Source organism: Procambarus clarkii, chromosome 3 (assembly GCF_040958095.1).
Source record: "Procambarus clarkii isolate CNS0578487 chromosome 3, FALCON_Pclarkii_2.0, whole genome shotgun sequence".
In the NCBI taxonomy this organism is placed as follows: Eukaryota; Metazoa; Arthropoda; class Malacostraca; order Decapoda; family Cambaridae; genus Procambarus; species Procambarus clarkii.
Genome location: NC_091152.1, coordinates 10,416,448 through 10,433,780, shown reverse-complemented (window position 1 = coordinate 10,433,780; position 17,333 = coordinate 10,416,448). Strand labels below are relative to the sequence as shown.

The following is a 17,333-nucleotide window of genomic DNA, read 5'->3' as shown; positions in this document are numbered from 1 at the left end:
CCACTCTCTGAGTTCACTAATTTCTCAGCAGCATCTGTAACCTAGACGTAGTCTAACTTGGTGGCTTGAAGATACCTTCTGCTATTCTCATATGTCGATGCTCTTTTTTCAGATGTGCAAGTTTGTTGGTGATGGTGTTTTTTATGTACTCTAGGCTGGGGTAGATTATTTTGTGGATCACTAGATGACGGTTATCAATTTAGCAGTTTCATCAGCTTTCTCGTCTAATAGGATTCCAGTATGGGATGGGATTCAGTTTAGGGTTATGTGTAGTCGTTTGCCTTTAGCTACTTCTCCAAGATACAAAATTGTGGTAATTATTTCCACGTTGCTTTCCACTGATTCTTCCGTTCTATTACACAAACTCTAATTCTAGCCATTCAACTCTTCCTCGTTCCCTCAAGGTTTCCTCAAGTACGGTACCAGACTCAGTCGTACTCGTTGCCCTACCTCTCCTGGAGTACTAATAAGCATCTCTTCGCACATACTATCTCTTCTCACTTTTCGACCATCACTCCTCTTCACTGTTTCTCCTTCACGTTTTTAGTGAAATATGACCACTTCTAGTATCTCACAACTCAACTTCCTCTTTCCTAATCAACGAGGAACGAGGACAACGAGGTTCATGTGGATAATTCTTCACTCTACTCTTGTACTCAATCTGTCCACATTATTTTTCACACCTGTTCAACATGGTTACTTCCACTTCCTGGTTCTCCTCAAACATGTTTATCGGAGGTTTCACTTCCTCCAGTACCTTTTATGCACCTTACATACTTCCCAAGGGGGTTCCACCTCTATTTTCTCCTCTAACTTACTCCTATTCTTCACGTTAACATAAGCTCCTCGAGTTCTCTAACCCTTATTCAACCAGATACTCAAACGTCAGTACACTGTCGTCGCTCAGTAGTACCGGGGCCTCGAAACCGATATCCCTTATGTCGGAGTCGTTCAAAGTGAAGACAAGGTCAAGTTTCGCTGGTTCATCGTTTCCTCTCATTCTTCTGGGTTCCCTGACATACTGGCTTCAGAAGTTTGTGTGTGTGTACTCACCTATTTGTACTCACCTATTTGTGTCTGCAGGATCGAGCATTGACTCTTGGATCCACACCTTTCGTGCATCGGTTTTTACAGCAATAACTATAGTCCTATATCCCTATCATACCTAGTTTTAAAATTCTGAATAGTATTTGCTTCTACAACCTGTTCCTTAAGTGCATTCCATTTTCCCTCTAATCTCACACTAAAAGAAAACTTCCTAACATCCCTGTGACTCATCTGAGTTTCCAGCGTCCACCTATGTCCACTCATTCTGTTACTATTCCGTGTGAACATTTCGTCTATGTCCACTCTGTCAATCACCCTGAGTATTTTATAAGTTCCTATCATGTCCCCCTCTCTCCCTTCTTCTTTCTAGTGTCGTAAGGCACAGTTCCCTCAGGCACTCCTCATACCCCATCTCTCGTACCTCTAGGACGAGTCTCATTGCAAACCTCTGAACATTTTCCTGTTTCCTTATATGCTTCTTCAGATGAGGACACCTTGATGAGGCGGCATATTCTAAGACTGGCCTCACACAGGCAGTGTAAAGCGCCCTAAATGACTCCTTACTTAGGTTTCTGAATGAAGTTTTAACTTTTGCCAGTGTAGAGTACGCTGATGTCGTTATCCTATTTATATGTGCTTCAGGAGATAGATCAGCTGTTACGTCCACGCCCTGGTGTCTTTCTCGCGTCGCCACAGTTAGGCAGTTCCCCTTCATTGTGTACTGTCTCTTTGGTCTCCTATGACCTAGTCCCATTTCTATAACTTTACATTTGCTCGTGTTGAACTCCAGTAACCACTTCTCTGACCATCTCTGCAACCTGTTCAGGTCCTCGTGGAGGATCCTGCAATCCTCATCTGTCACAACTCTTCTCATCAACTTTGTGTCATCCACGAACATCGACATGTACGACTCTACTCCTGTAAACATGTCGTTAACATATACTATCTTGAGGTTATCTTGAGATGACTTCGGGGCTTTTAAGTGTTCCCGTGGCCCGGTCCTCAACCAGGCCTCCACCCCCAGGAAGCAGCCCGTGACAGCTGACTAACACCCAGGTACCTATTTTACTGCTAGGTAACAGGGTCATAGGGTGAAAGAAACTCTGCCCATTGTTGCTCGCCGGCGCCTGGGATCGAACCCAGGACCACAGGATCACAAGTCCTGTGTGACGGCGTGCTGTCCGCTCGACCGACCGGCTCCCTAGACTATACTAGAAATAGAATTGGTCCCAGCACCGATCCTTGTGGTACTCCACTCGTTATATTCGCCAGTCCGACTTCTCGCCCTTTACCGTAACTCTTTGGCTCATTCCTGTTAGGTAGTTCCTTATCCATGCTAGGACCTTTCCTCCCACCCCCGCCTGCCTCTCGAATTTAAACAGCAGTCTCATGTGCGGTACTGTATCAAAGCCTATTTTGCAGTCCAGAAATATGCAGTCTGCCCAACCTTCTCTGTCCCGTCTTATCCTCGTTATTTTATCACAGAATTCCAAAAGGTTTGTTAGGCACAATTTCCTTTTCCAGAACCCATGTTGATGTTTGTTCACAAACCTAACGTTCTCCAGGTCTGCAACCAGTCGTAGCCTAATTATTCTTTCCAGTATTTTACAGGGGATGCTTGTCAGTGATACAGGTCTACAGTTAAGTGCCTCTTCCCTATCTCCTTTCTTGAAAATTGGTACGACATTTACCTTCTTCCAGTAACTGGACAATTCTCCCGACATAAGTGACTCATTAAAAATCATTGCCAGAGGCATGCTGAGAGCCTGTGCTGCCTCTTTTAGTTTCCTCGGTGATACTTTGTCTCGTTCAACTGCTTTAGTTGCAGCCAGTGTTGTCAACTGTTTCATTAGCTCCCCTGCTATCACTTCTATATCTGATAGTCTTTCATCTAGGGTAATCCCTTCTAACATTGGGAGCTGCTCAGGCTCGGTAGTGAACACTCCATGGTAACTGGCATTCAGTGCCTCATAGATTTCCTTGTCACTTCCAGTATATGCCTCCTCTGTTTTCCTTAGTCGTGTCACTTGGTCGTTCACCGACATTTTTCTTCTTATATGGCTGTGAAGTACATAAGAACATAAGAACATAAGAACAAAGGAAACTGCAGAAGGCCTATTGGCCCATACGAGGCAGCTCCTATCTATAACCACCCAATCCCATTCATATACTTGTCCAACCCGCGCTTGAAACAATCGAGGGACCCCACCACCACGTTACGCGGCAATTGGTTCCACAAATCAACAACCCTGTTACTGAACCAGTATTTACCCAAGTCTTTCCTAAATCTAAACTTATCCAATTTATACCCATTGTTTCGTGTTCTGTCTTGTGTTGATATTTACCCTATTAATATCCCCTTTGTTATGTCCATTCACCCACTTGTAAACCTCTATCATGTCACCTCTAACTCTTCACCTTTCCAGTGAATGCAACTTAAGCTTTGTTAATCTTTCTTCATATGAAAGATTTCTAATTTGGGGAATTAACTTAGTCATCCTACGTTGGACACGTTCAAGTGAATTTATATCCATTCTATAATACGGCGACCAAAACTAAACTGCATAATCTAAATGGGGCCTAAACAGAGCAAGATATAACTTAAGAACCACACCAGGTGTCTTGTTACTAACGCTTCGATTAATAAATCCCAGTGTCCTATTTCCTATTCGCCTATTTCGAACATTCATGCATTGATCCTTTTGTTTTAAATTCTTACTAATCATAACTCCCAGATCCCTTTCGCAATCCGACTTCGCAATCTCAACACCATCTAGCTCGTATCTTGTAACTCTATCATAAGAACATAAGAACATAAGAACAAAGGTAACTGCAGAAGGCCTATTGGCCCATACGAGGCAGCTCCTATTCTATAACCACCCAATCCCACTCATATACTTGTCCAACCCGTGCTTCGCAATCCGACTTCGCAATCACAACACCATCTAGCTCGTATCTTGTAACTCTATCATCATTACCTAACCTCAGAACTTTACATTTATCAGCATTAAACTGCATCTGCCAATCCTTTGACCATTTCAAAACCCTATCTAGATCAACCAAAACCCTATCTAGATCAACTATCATCATTACCTAGCCTCAGAACTTTACATTTATCAGCATTAAACTGCATTTGCCAATCCTTTGACCATTTCAAACCCTATCTAGATCAACTTGAAGTGATAGTGAGTCCTCCTCCGAATTAATTTCCCTACCGATTTTCGTATCATCAGCAAATTTGGAAATGTTGCTACTCAAACCTGAATCTAAATCATTTATATATATTATAAACAACAGAGTAAGTAGAAGTAAATTAGGTTGCTTTTTCGCTTTGATCGCAATATCGTTCTCATAGTTCTTATGTTACTGTAAACGTTCCTACCTGTGTTGCATCTGATCCTATTGTCCTCTGTCCTTTGTCTTCTGAATTTCCTCCACTCCCGCCTGCTGGCCATTTTTGCTTCCTGACACTGTCTATTAAACCATGGGTTATTATATTCCCTTTTATTTTTTCCCTTTACTATTGGTATAAATCTCTTCGGCCTCCTGGCATTTCTGTATGACTAGGTCCATCATATCTTGGACTGTTTTTCCTCTAATTTCTTCCTCTCACTGCACCTCTCCCAGATAGTCCCTTATCCTCTTATAATCCCCTTTCCTGTAGTCAACTCTCCTTTCCCAGACCTCTTGTCCCATGGTTACAAGTTTGAATTCCATCATGTAGTCAAAGACTAGGACACAATGGTCGCTGGTCCCTAGAGGTATTTCATACTCCAAATTCTCGATGTCTTCTACATTCTGGGTGAAAATCAGGTCTAATAGGCTCGGTACATCTCCTCTTTCCCCTTGTGTCTTCCTTCACATGTTGTCTTAGGAAATTCCTGTCTATAACATCCACTACCTTTGCTCCCCACGTTTCGTCCCCTCCTTGGGGATCCTTAATTCCCAATTTATCTCTCCATGATTTAGGTCCCCCATGACCAGCAGTTTCTCTCTCATTCTGTGGGCTAGTGTTGCTGCCTTCTGCATTTCATTTATGCATGCCTTGTTGTTGTCATCATACTCCTGCCTGGGTCTTCTACTTTTTGGAGGGGGAATTGTAGATTACCAAGCTCACAATCTTCCTCCCATCTGCTATCAGAGTTCCATGTATGAAGCTTGTGCTCTCATTGGAAACCCGATTTCCCAGGTCTTCAAACTTCCATTTCCGCTTTATTAGGAGTGCTACTCCCCCTCTCTGTCTACGTGTCCTTTCTTTTCTTATCACCTGGTAGCCCTCTGGAAAGATTGCATCTTAAATCATGTCATTTATTTTAGTTTCCACTATTGCAACAATGTCAGAATCTCCCTCACTCACTCTTTCTTTTATCACTTCTGCTTTATTAGATACCCCATCAGCATTGGTGTACAAAACCTTGAGATTCTTCATGGAAACTCTTGTACCAGAGTTCGCCCTTTTTCTGGGGGTCTGGGGGGATCTGGGGAATTGTCTGGGGGTGAATGGGGACTGGGGGGTGAATGGGGGCTGGGGGATCCGGGAGGTGTCTGGGGGGATCTGGGGGTGTCTGGGGGGTGAAAGGGGTCGGGAGGGCTGCTTGGGGGGCGAATGGGGGCTTGGCATCTAGGAAGGTAAGTAGGAAGGTCTGGGTAGGTAGGTCTGGAGTAGGAAAGGCATACTGGGTCTAAAGATTAGGGAGGGTCTGACAGGCATAGAAGGGTCGAGAGGTAGTGTAAGGTTGGGAGTCAGATAGAGTTTGAGAGGTTGGGGAGAAGGACAGAGAGGGGTGGGGGGGAAGAGGGGTAGATGGATCATGGATAGTGAGAATGGGAGGGAGGTTGTATTAGTCAGGGGGAATTCAGAGGTAGGTGTGACATTGGGGCAGAAGGGGGAAAAGGGAAATGGAGGAAGAGGAAGGGGGTCCCCCCGTCCCCCACGGGCAGCCCATGTGCCACCCTCGTAAGAGTGGGGGGTCACATGGAAGGAGAGAGGATGAGAAGGGATGAGGGCAGGGCGGGTTTTAGGGGTTGAGGGGATGAGGGCTGGGTGGGTTTTGGGGTTTGAGGGGATGAGGGCCAGGCGGGTTTTGGGGGTTGAGGGGATGAGGGAGTCCTTGGAGTGTTGGATGAAGCAGATGGGTTTGAATGCAGTGGGGTCAGAGGGGTCAGGGAAGGTGTTGGGGAGATAAGCAGGGGCAGGGAGGGCTGATTTGGTGAGGAAGTGACCTGTGAAGCAGGTGTGTGTGTGTGTGTGTGTGTGTGTGTGTGTGTGTGTGTGTGTGTGTGTGTGTGTGTGTGTGTGTGTGTGTGTGTGTGTGTGTGTGTGTGTGTGTGTGTGTGTGTGTGTGTACTCACCTATTTGTGCTTGCGGGGGTTGAGCTTTGGCTCTTTGGTCCCGCCTCTCAACTGTCAATCAACTGGTGAATACATTCCTGAGCCTACTGGGCTCTATCATATCTACATTTAAAACTGTCTATGGAATCAGCCTCCACCACATCACTGCCTAATGCATTCCATCCGTTAACTACTCTGGCACTGAAAAAGTTCCTTCTAACGTCTCTGTGGCTCATGTGGGTACTCAGTTTCCACCTGTGTCCCCTTCTTCGCGTCCCACCAGTGTTGAATAGTTTATCCTTGTTTACCTGGTCGATTCCTCTGTGGATTTTGTAGGTTGTGATCATGTCTCCCCTTACTCTTCTGTCTTCCAGTGTCGTAAGGTGCATTTTCCACAGCCTTTCCTCGTAACTCATGCCTCTTAGTTCTGGGAATAGTCTAGTGGCATACCTTTGGACTTTTCCAGTTTTGTCTTGTGCTTGACAAAATACGGGCTCCATGCTGGGGCCGCATACTCCAGGATTGGTCTTACATATGTGGTCTACAAGATTCTGAATGATTCCTTACACAGGTTCCTGAACGCTGTTCTGATGTTAGCCAGCCTCGCATATGCCACAGACGTTATTCTTTTTATGTGGGCTTCAGGAGACAGGTTTGATGTGATATCAACTCCTAGATCTTTCTCTCTGTACGTTTCATTAAGTACTTCACCTCCTATTCTGTATCCTGTGTCTGGACTCCTATTTCCACTGCCTAGTTTCATTACTTTGCATTTGCTCGGGTTGAACTTCAACAGCCATTTGTTGGACAATTCACTCGGTCTTTCTAGGTCATCTTGTAGCCTCCTACTATCGTCCTCAGTTTCAATCCTCCTCATAATTTTTGCATCATCGGCAAACATTGAGAGAAACGATTCTATACCCTCTGGGAGATCATTTACAGATTCAGAAACAGTATAGGTCCAAGGACTGACCCTTGCGGGACTCCTCTCGTAACGTCTCGCCAATCTGAGACCTCACCCCTCACACTGACTTGTTGTCTCCTGTTGCTTAGGTACTCCTGTATCCAACGGAGTACCTTCCCTTTCACTCCAGCCTGCATCTCCAGCTTTTTCACTAGCCTCTTGTGTGGCACTGTATCAAAGGCTTTCTGACAATCCAAAAATATGCAGTCTGCCCACCCTTCTCTTTCTTGCCTTATTTTTGTTGCCTGGTCGTAGAATTCAAGTAACCCTGTGAGGCAGGACCTGCCATCCCTGAATCCATGTTGATGCTGTGTTACAAAGTTCTTTCGCTCCAGGTGCTCCACTAGCTTTCTTCGCACAATCTTCTCCATCAGCTTGCATGGTATGCAAGTTAGGGACACTGGCCTGTAATTCAGTGCCTCCTGTCTATCCCCTTTCTTGTATATCGGGACTACGTTAGCTGCTTTCCAAATTTCTGGCAGTTACCCTGTTGCCAGTGATTTGTTATACACTATGGAGAGTGGGAGGCACAGTTCTTCTGCTCCTTCCTTTAGTATCCGAGGGGAGATTCCATCTGGGCCTGTAGCCTTTGTCACATAAAACTCTAGTAAACACTTCCTTACTTCCCCGCTGGTAATCTCAAACTCTTCCAGTGGTTCCTGGTTAGCTATTCCCTCTCTTATCTCTGGGATTTCTTCTTGCTCTAAGGTGAAGACCTCTTGGAATTTCTTATTCAGTTCCTTACACACTTCCTTGTCGTTTGTAGTGAATCCTTCTGCCCCTATCCTTAATTTCATAACCTGTTCCTTTACTGTTGTTTTTCACCTGATGTGGCTATGCAGCAATTAAGGCTGAGTCTTTGCCTTGCTTGCGATGTCATTTTCGTATTGTCTTTCTGCCTCTCTTCCCATCCTGACAAATTCATTCCTGGCATTCTGGTATCTTTCTCTGCTCCCCAGTGTCCTGTTATTCCTATAGTTTCTCCATGCCCTTTTACTTTGCTGCTTAGCTAGCCTACATCTCTGATTAAACCATGGGTTTCTCATCTTCATTTCACTGTTTTCCTTTTGGGCTGGGACATACTTGTTTGCTGCGTCTTTGCATTTTTGCGTGTAGTCCATCATATCTTGGGCCGTCTTTTCCCTGAGCTCTGTTTCTGTGTGTGTGTGTGTGTGTGTGTGTGTGTGTGTGTGTGTGTGTGTGTGTGTGTGCGTGTGCGTGTGCGTGTGCGTGTGTGTGTGTGTGTGTGTGTGTGTGTGTGTGTGTGTGTGTGTGTGTGTGTGTGTGTGTGTGTGTGTGTGTGTGTGTGTGTGTGTGTACTCACCTAGTTGTGTCTGCAAGATCGAGCATTGATTCTTGGATCCAGCCTTTCGAGCATCGGTTGTTTACAGCAATGACTCCTGTCCCATTTCCCTATCATACCTGGTTTTAAAATTATGAATAGTATTTGCTTCCACAACCTGTTCCTGAAGTGCATTCCATTTTCCCACTGCTCTCACGTTAAAGGAAAACTTCCTAACATCTCTGTGACTCATCTGAGTTTCAAGCTTCCATCCATGTCCCCTCGTTCTGTTACTATTCCGTGTGAATATTTCGTCTATGTCCACTCTGTCAATCCCTCTGAGTATTTTATACGTTCCGATCATGTCCCCCCTCTCCCTTCTTCTTTCTAGTGTCGTAAGGCACAGTTCCCTCAGGCTCTCCTCATACCCCATCCCTCGTAGCTCTGGGACGAGTCTCGTTGCAAACCTCTGATCCTTTTCCAGTTTCATTATATGCTTCTTCAGATAGGGGACTCCATGATGAGGCGGCATACTCTAAGACTGGCCTCACGTAGGCAGTGTAAAGCGCCCTAAATGCCTCCTTACTTAGGATTCTGAATGATGTTCTAACTTTTGCCAGTGTAGAGTACGCTGCTGTCGTTATCCTATTTATATGTGCCTCAGGAGATAGATTAGGTGTTACGTCCACACCCAGGTCTCTTTCTCGCGTCGTCACAGGTAGGCTGTTCCCCTTCATTGTGTACTGTCCCTTTGGTCTCCTATGTCCTAGTCCCATTTCCATTACTTTACATTTGCTCGTGTTGAATTCCAGTAGCCATTTCTCTGACCATCTCTGCAACCTGTTCAGGTCCTCTTGGAGGATCCTGCAATCCTCATCTGTAACAACTCTTCTCATCAACTTTTCGTCATCCGCAAACATCGACATGTAGGACTCTACGCCTGTAAACATGTCGTTAACATATACAAGAAATAGAATTGGTCCCAGCACCGATCCTTGTGGTACTCCACTTGTTACTGTGTGTGTGTGTGTGTGTGTGTGTGTGTGTGTGTGTGTGTGTGTGTGTGTGTGTGTGTGTGTGTGTGTGTGTGTGTGTGTGTGTGTGTGCGTGTGTGTGTGTGTGTGTGTATGTGTGTGTGTGTGTGTGTGTGTGTACTCACCTAGTTGTACTCACCTAGTTGTGCTTGTGGGGGTTGAGCTCTGGCTCTTTGGTCCCGCCTCTCAACTGTCAATCAACAGGTGTACAGGTTCCTGAGCCAATTGGGCTCTATCATATCTACACTTGAAACTGTTTACGGAGTCAGCCTCCACCACATCACTTCCTAATGCATTCCATTTGTCAACCACTCTGACACTAAAAAAGTTCTTTCTAATATCTCTGTGGCTCATTTGGGCACTCAGTTTCCACCTGTGTCCCCTAGTGCGTGTGCCCCTTGTGTTAAATAGCCTGTCTTTATCAACCCTATCAATTCCCTTCAGAATCTTGAATGTGGTGAGCATGTCCCCCCTAACTCTTCTGTCTTCCAGCGAAGTGAGGTTTAATGCCTGTAGTCTCTCCTCGTAGCTCATACCTCTCAGCTCGGGTACTAGTCTGGTGGCAAACCTTTGAACCTTTTCCAGTTTAGTCTTATCCTTGACTAGATAAGGACTCCATGCTGGGGCTGCATACTCCAGGATTGGCCTGACATATGTGGTATATAATGTTCTGAAAGATTCCTTACACAAGTTTCTAAAGGCCCTTCTTATGTTAGCCAACCTGGCATATTCTGCTGCTGTTATCCTCTTGATATGAGCTTCAGGGGACAGGTCTGGCGTGATATCAACCCCCAGGTCTTTCTCTCTCTCTCTCGGACTCTTGAAGTATTTCATCTCCCAAGTGATACCTTGTATCTGGTCTCCTGCTTCCTACCCCTATCTTCATTGCATTACATTTGCTTGGGTTTAACTCTAACAACCATTTGTTCGATCATTCCTGCAGCTTGTCCAGGTCTTCTTGAAGCCTCAAGCTGCCCTCCTCTGTCTTAATCCTTCTCATAATTTTGGCGTCGTCAGCAAACATTGAGAGGAATGAGTCTATACCCTCTGGGAGATCATTTACGTATATCAGAAACAGGATAGGTCCAAGTACAGAGCCCTGTGGGACACCACTGGTGACTTCACGCCAGTCTGAGGTCTCACCCCTCACTGTAACTCTCTGCTTCCTTTTGTTTAGGTACTCCCTTATCCACTGGAGCGCCCTACCAGTTACTCCTGCCTGTTTCTCCAGCTTATGCATCAACCTTTTATGGGGTACTGTGTCAAAGGCTTTCCGACAGTCCAAACAAATGCAGTCCGCTCACCCTTCACTTTCTTGTTTAATCATTGTCACCTGATCGTAAAATTCTATCAATCCTGTAAGGCAAGATTTACCCTCTCTGAACCCATGTTGATGGGTTGTCACGAAGTCTCTTCTCTCCAGATGTACTCACCTAGTTGTACTCACCTAGTTGTACTCACCTAGTTGTGTTTGCGGGGGTTGAGCTCTGGCTCTTTGGTCCCGCCTCTCAACCGTCAATCAAAAGGTGTACAGATTCCTGAGCCTATCGGGCTCTATCATATCTACACTTGAAACTGTGTATGAGTCAGCCTCCACCACATCACCCCCTAATGCATTCCATTTGTCAACCACTCTGACACTAATAAAGTTCTTTCTAATATCTCTGTGCCTCATATGGGCACTCAGTTTCCACCTGTGTCCCCTTGTGCGTGTTCCCCTTGTGTTAAATAGACTGTCTTTATCTACCCTATCAATTCCCTTCAGAATCTTGAATGTGGTGAGCATGTCCCCCCTAACTCTTCTGTCTTCCAGCGAAGTGAGGTTTAATTCCCGTTGTCTCTCCTCGTAGCTCATACCTCTCAGCTCGGGTACTAGTCTGGTGGCAAACCTTTGAACCTTTTCCAGTTTAGTCTTATCCTTGACTAGATATGGACTCCATGCTGGGGCTGCATACTCCAGGATTGGCCTGACATATGTGGTATACAAAGTTCTGAATGATTCTTTACACAAGTTTCTGAATGCCGTTCGTATGTTGGCCAGCCTGGCATATGCCGCTGATGTTATCCGCTTGATATGTGCTGCAGGACACAGGTCTGGCGTGATATCAACCCCCAAGTCTTTTTCCTTCTCTGACTCCTGAAGAATTTCCTCTCCCAGATGATACCTTGTATCTGGCCTCCTGCTCCCTACACCTATCTTCACTACATTACATTTGGTTGGGGTAAACTCTAACAACCATTTGTTCGACCATTCCTTCAGCTTGTCTAGGTCTTCTTGAAGCCTCAAACAGTCCTCTTCTGTTTTAATCCTTCTCATAATTTTAGCATCGTCCGCAAACATTGAGAAAAATGAATCGATACCCTCCGGGAGATCATTTACATATATCAGAAACAAGATAGGACCGAGAACAGAGCCCTGTGGGACTCCACTGGTGACTTCACGCCAATCGGAGGTCTCACCTCTCACCGTAACTCTCTGCTTCCTATTGCTTAGATACTCCCTTATCCACTGGAGCACCTTACCAGCTACACCTGCCTGTCTCTCCAGCTTATGTACCAGCCTCTTATGCGGTACTGAGTCAAAGGCTTTCCGACAATCCAAGAAAATGCAGTCCGCCCAGCCCTCTCTTTCTTGCTTAATCTTTGTCACCTGATCGTAGAATTCTATCAAGCCTGTAAGGCAAGATTTACCCTCCCTGAACCCATGTTGGCGATTTGTCACAAAGTCCCTTCTCTCCAGATGTGTTACCAGGTTTTTTCTCACGATCTTCTCCATCACCTTGCATGGTATACAAGTCAAGGACACTGGCCTGTAGTTCAGTGCCTCTTGCCTGTCACCCTTTTTGTATATTGGGACCACATTTGCCGTCTTCCATATTTCTGGTAGGTCTCCCGTCTCCAGTGACTTACTATACACTATGGAGAGTGGCAAGCAAAGTGCCTCTGCACACTCTTTCAGTACCCATGGTGAGATCCCATCTGGACCAAAAGCCTTTCTAACATCCAGATCCAGCAGGTGTCTCTTGACCTCCTCTCTCGTAATTTTGAATTCTTCCAAGGCCGCCTGGTTTACCTCCCTGTCTCCTAGCACAGTCACCTCACCTTGTTCTATTGTGAAGACCTCCTGGAACCTCTTGTTGAGTTCTTCACACACCTCTCTGTCATTCTCTGTTTACCTGTCCTCGCCTGTTCGAAGTTTCAATACCTGTTCTTTCACTGTTGTTTTCCTTCTGATGTGACTGTGGAGTAGCTTTGGTTCGGTCTTGGCTTTGTTTGCTATATCATTTTCAAAACTTTTCTCTGCTTCTCTTCTCACCCTGACGTACTCATTCCTGGTTCTCTGGTATCTCTCTCTGTTTTCTGGTGTTCTGTTATTCCGGAAGTTCCTCCACGCCCTTTTGTTCAGTTTCTTCTCTTCCATACATGCCCTATTATACCATGGATTCTTCTGTTGCTTCTCGGATTTTTCCCTTTGGGCCGGGATGAACCTGTTTACTGCCTCCTGACACTTTTGGGTAACATAGTCCATCATACCCTGTACAGACTTATCTCTGAGGTCTGTGTCCCAAGGTATTTCACTTAGGAAACTTCTCATCTGTTCATAATTCCCCTTTCGGTATGCCAGCCTTTTGATTCCTAGTTCTTTTTTGGGGGAGATAAGTCCTAGCTCTACCAGGTACTCAAAGTTCAATACACTGTGGTCACTCATTCCCAAGGGCGCTTCCATCTTAACTTCCCTTATATCCCACTCCTTTAGGGTAAATATCAAATCAAGCATTGCTGGTTCATCTTCTCCTCTCATTCTTGTTGGTTCTTTGATGTGCTGGCTTAGAAAGTTTCTTGTTGTCACATCCAGCAGCTTAGCTCTCCATGTTTCTGGTCCTCCATGCGGGTCTCTGTTCTTCTAATCTATCTTCCCATGGTTGAACTCTCCCATAATTAGTAGTCCAGATCCATTCCTGCTAGCAACAGAAGCTGCGCTTTCTATTATGTTAATGGTGGCCATGTTGTTTCTATCATATTCCTGTCTAGGTCTTCTGTCATTTGGTGGTGGATTATATATGACTACGACTATAATTTTTTTCCCTCCATTTGTTACAGTACCTGCTATGTAGTCACTGAAACCTTCACAGCCCTGAATATCCATCTCCTCAAAATCCCAGTTTTTTCTTACAGAGCTACACCACCCCCACCTCTCCCTTCCCTCTCTTTCCTCATAACATAATAGTCCTGTGGGAACACTGCGTTTGTTATCGTTTTCGTGATCTTTGTTTCTGTGAGGGCTATTATGTCTAGGTTTTCCTCTAGTACTAGTTCTCCAAGCTCATTTGCTTTATTTGTAATTCCATCTATGTTAGTGTACATCGCTTTGAGGCTCACTTTCTTCTGTCCCTTCTCAAATCGCCTCCTTGGTGAGTGTTCTGCTGGTGGGGGAGGCTGTTCCATGGGTATGAGGACCTGTGAGGTGGATAACAGGGTCTCAGAGGATACTGGGATGAGGGGCGGGGGATCCAATGAAGGGGGAGGGAGAGGGAGGGTATGGAGTGAAAGAGGAGGGAGGACGGGAAGGAAAGGGGGTGAGGGAGGACTCGGGAGGAGGGGAGGGGAAGAAGGGTTGGGATTGGGTGTGGGGGGAGGGAGATTTGGCTGAACATTTGAGTGGGGGCAGGGAGGGATTGGGGTAGGGGGTTTTCTATGCAGAGGAGGGAGGCGCGGTTGTCCTTCCTTCTGGTGTTACTGGGTAGCTGGTTGTGGGTTCCCCCCTCGCCTCTGGGGGTGTTGTGTTGGGAGCTGTGACTTCCTGGTTTTCCCCTCTCGCACTGCACCTCTTCCTTGCTTCTGCCGCCCCGGCTCTCTTCTCCCTTGTCATGTCTCTCTGGAGGAATACATTTTTGAATTTTCCCACGTTTTTCAGGGAGCTCTTCATTGATAGGATCTTCTCCTTTGTGCTCTCGTTTGCAAACACTATCTTTATCATTCGGTCTCGGTCTTTGTTGTACCAGCCTAGCCTGAAAACCTTCTCAATACTATGCTCAGCCCCTTCCATGTCTAGTGCCTTTAGTACTTCATTCACTGCTGCTTTGTCTTTGTCATTACACTCTGTCCTATTAGAGCCTTCCTGCTCTTTAATACCCACAGCAACCACTGATCTGTTCCTTTCCAGCAGTTGGCTAGTGGAGCGTGCCGCCTCCTGTGAGGTGGCTGCTTTCATGGCCACCTCCATCACTGCAGTCATTACTTCAGAGTTATTTTTTTTTTAGTATTTCCGCAAATGTTGCTTTTATTGTGGCATTCTCATCCAAAAAACTATTACGACCTTCTCCCTGGATGGTTTTCTGATTCTCAGCCTCGATACCATTCTCTTTGAGGGCTCTAATCTCCTCCTTTGCTGCTGTCAGCTCTCTTTTCAGGTTGCTTATTTCGTTCTTCATTTCCTGTGTTACTAGGTTTTTTCTCACAATCTTCTCCATCACCTTCCATGGTATACAAGTTAAGGACACTGGCCTGTAGTTCAGTGCCTCTTGTCTGTCACCCTTTTTGTATATTGGTACTACATTAGCAGTCTTCCATATTTCTGGTAGGTCCCCCGTTTCCAGTGACCTACTATACACTATGGAGAGTGGTAGGCAAAGTGCTTCTGCACACTCTTTCAATACCCATGGCGAGATTCCATCCGGCCCAACAGCTTTTCTCACATCCAATAGGTGCTTCTTGACCTCATCTCTTGTAATTTCGAACCTATCCAAGGTCACCTGGTTTGCTGCCACCTCTTCTAGCTCCGTGACATCTCCCTGTTCTATTGTAAAGACCTCCTGGAACCTTTTGTTGAGTTCTTCACACACCTCTTTGTCATTCTCTGTGTACCTGTCCTCGCCCACCCTAAGTTTCATCACCTGTTCCTTCACTGTTGTCTTCCTCCTGATGTGACTGTGTAGTAGCTTTGGTTCGGTCTTGGCTTTATTAGCTATATCATTTTCATACCTTTTCTCAGCTGCTCTTCTCACACTGACATACTCGTTCCTGGTTCTCTGGTATTTCTCTCTACTTTTTGGTGTTCTGTTATTACGGAAGTTCCTCCATGCCCTTTTGTTCAGCTCCTTTGCTTTCATACATTCCTTATTAAACCACGGATTCTTCCTTTGCTTCTCTGTTTTTCCTGTCGGCCTGGGACAAGCCTGCTTACAGCCTCCTGACATTTTTGGGTGACATAGTCCATCATGTCTTGTACGGACTTGGTTCCGAGTTCTGTGTCCCCATGTATATCCCATAGGAATTTATTCATTTCCTCATAGTTTCCCTTTCGGTACGCCAGCCCTTTGGTTCCCAGTTCTTTTTTGGGGGTGATAATTCCCAGCTCAACCAGGTACTCAAAGCTCAATACACTATGATCACTCATTCCCAAGGGGGCTTCCAACTTAACTTCCCTTATATCCGACTCATTTAGGGGTAAATATCAGATCAAGCAAGGCTGGTTCATCCCCTCCTCTCATTCTTGTCGGTCCCTTGACGTGTTGACTTAGAAAGTTTCTTTTTGCCACATCCAGCAGCTTAGCTCTCCATGTGTCTGGGCCTCCATGTGGGTCTCTGTTCCCCCAATCTATCTTCCCATGGTTGAAGTCTCCCACGATTAGTAGCCTGGATCCGTTCCTGCTAGCCACAGAAGCTGCTCTCTCTATTATATTGATGGTGGCCAAGTTGTTTCTATCATATTCCTGTCTGGGTCTTCTGTCATTCGGTGGGGGGTTATTTATGACTACTATTATAATTTTCTGTCCTCCAGTTGCTATGGTTCCTGATATGTAGTCACTGAAACCTTCACAGTTCTGAATTTCCATCTCTTCGAAACTCCAACCTTCTCTTAGTAGCAGAGCTACACCACCTCCTCCTCTCCCTTCTCTCTCTTTCCTCACTACATAGTAGCCCTGTGGAAACACTGCGTTTGTTATGATTTTCGTTAACTTTGTTTCTGTACTCACCTATTTGTACTCACCTATTTGTGCTTGCAGGATCGAGCATTGACTCTTGGATCCCACCTTTCCAGCTATCGGTCGTTTACAGCAATGACTCCTGTCCCATTTCCCTATCATACCTTGTTTTAAAAGTATGAATAGTATTTGCTTCCACAACCTGTTCCCCAAGTGCATTCCTTTTTTCCACTACTCTCACGCTAAAAGAAAACTTCCTAACATCTCTGTGACTCATCTGAGTTTCCAGTTTCCACCCATGTCCCCTCGTTCTGTTATTATTACGTGTGAACATTTCATCTAATTCTGAGTATTTTATGTCCCTATCATATCTCCTCTCTCCCTTCTTTTCTCTAGTGTCGTAAGGTTCAGTTCCTTCAGCCGCTCTTCATATCCCATCCCTCGTAACTCTGGGACAAGCCTCGTCGCAAACCTCTGAACCTTCTCCAGTTTCTTTATGTGTTTCTTCAGGTGGGGGCTCCATGATGGCGTGGCATACTCTAAGACGGGTCTCACGTAGGCAGTGTAAAGCGCCCTAAAAGCCTCCTCATTTAGGTTTCTGAATGAAGTTCTAATTTTCGCCAGTGTAGAGTACGCTGCTGTCGTTATCCTATTTATATGTGCCTCAGGAGTTAGATTAGGTGTCACATCCACTCCCAGGTCTCTTTCTCGAATCGTTACAGGTAGGCTGTTCCCCTTCATTGTGTACT

The 17,333-nt window shown here is 45.5% G+C and overlaps 1 protein-coding gene across 2 annotated transcripts in view; it reads left to right on the top strand.

Moving 5' to 3' along the window:
• Window positions 1-17,333, top strand: part of LOC123760894 (protein Star-like) — a 198,745-nt gene that overhangs the window by 170,599 nt on the left and 10,813 nt on the right. The window lies entirely within an intron of this gene.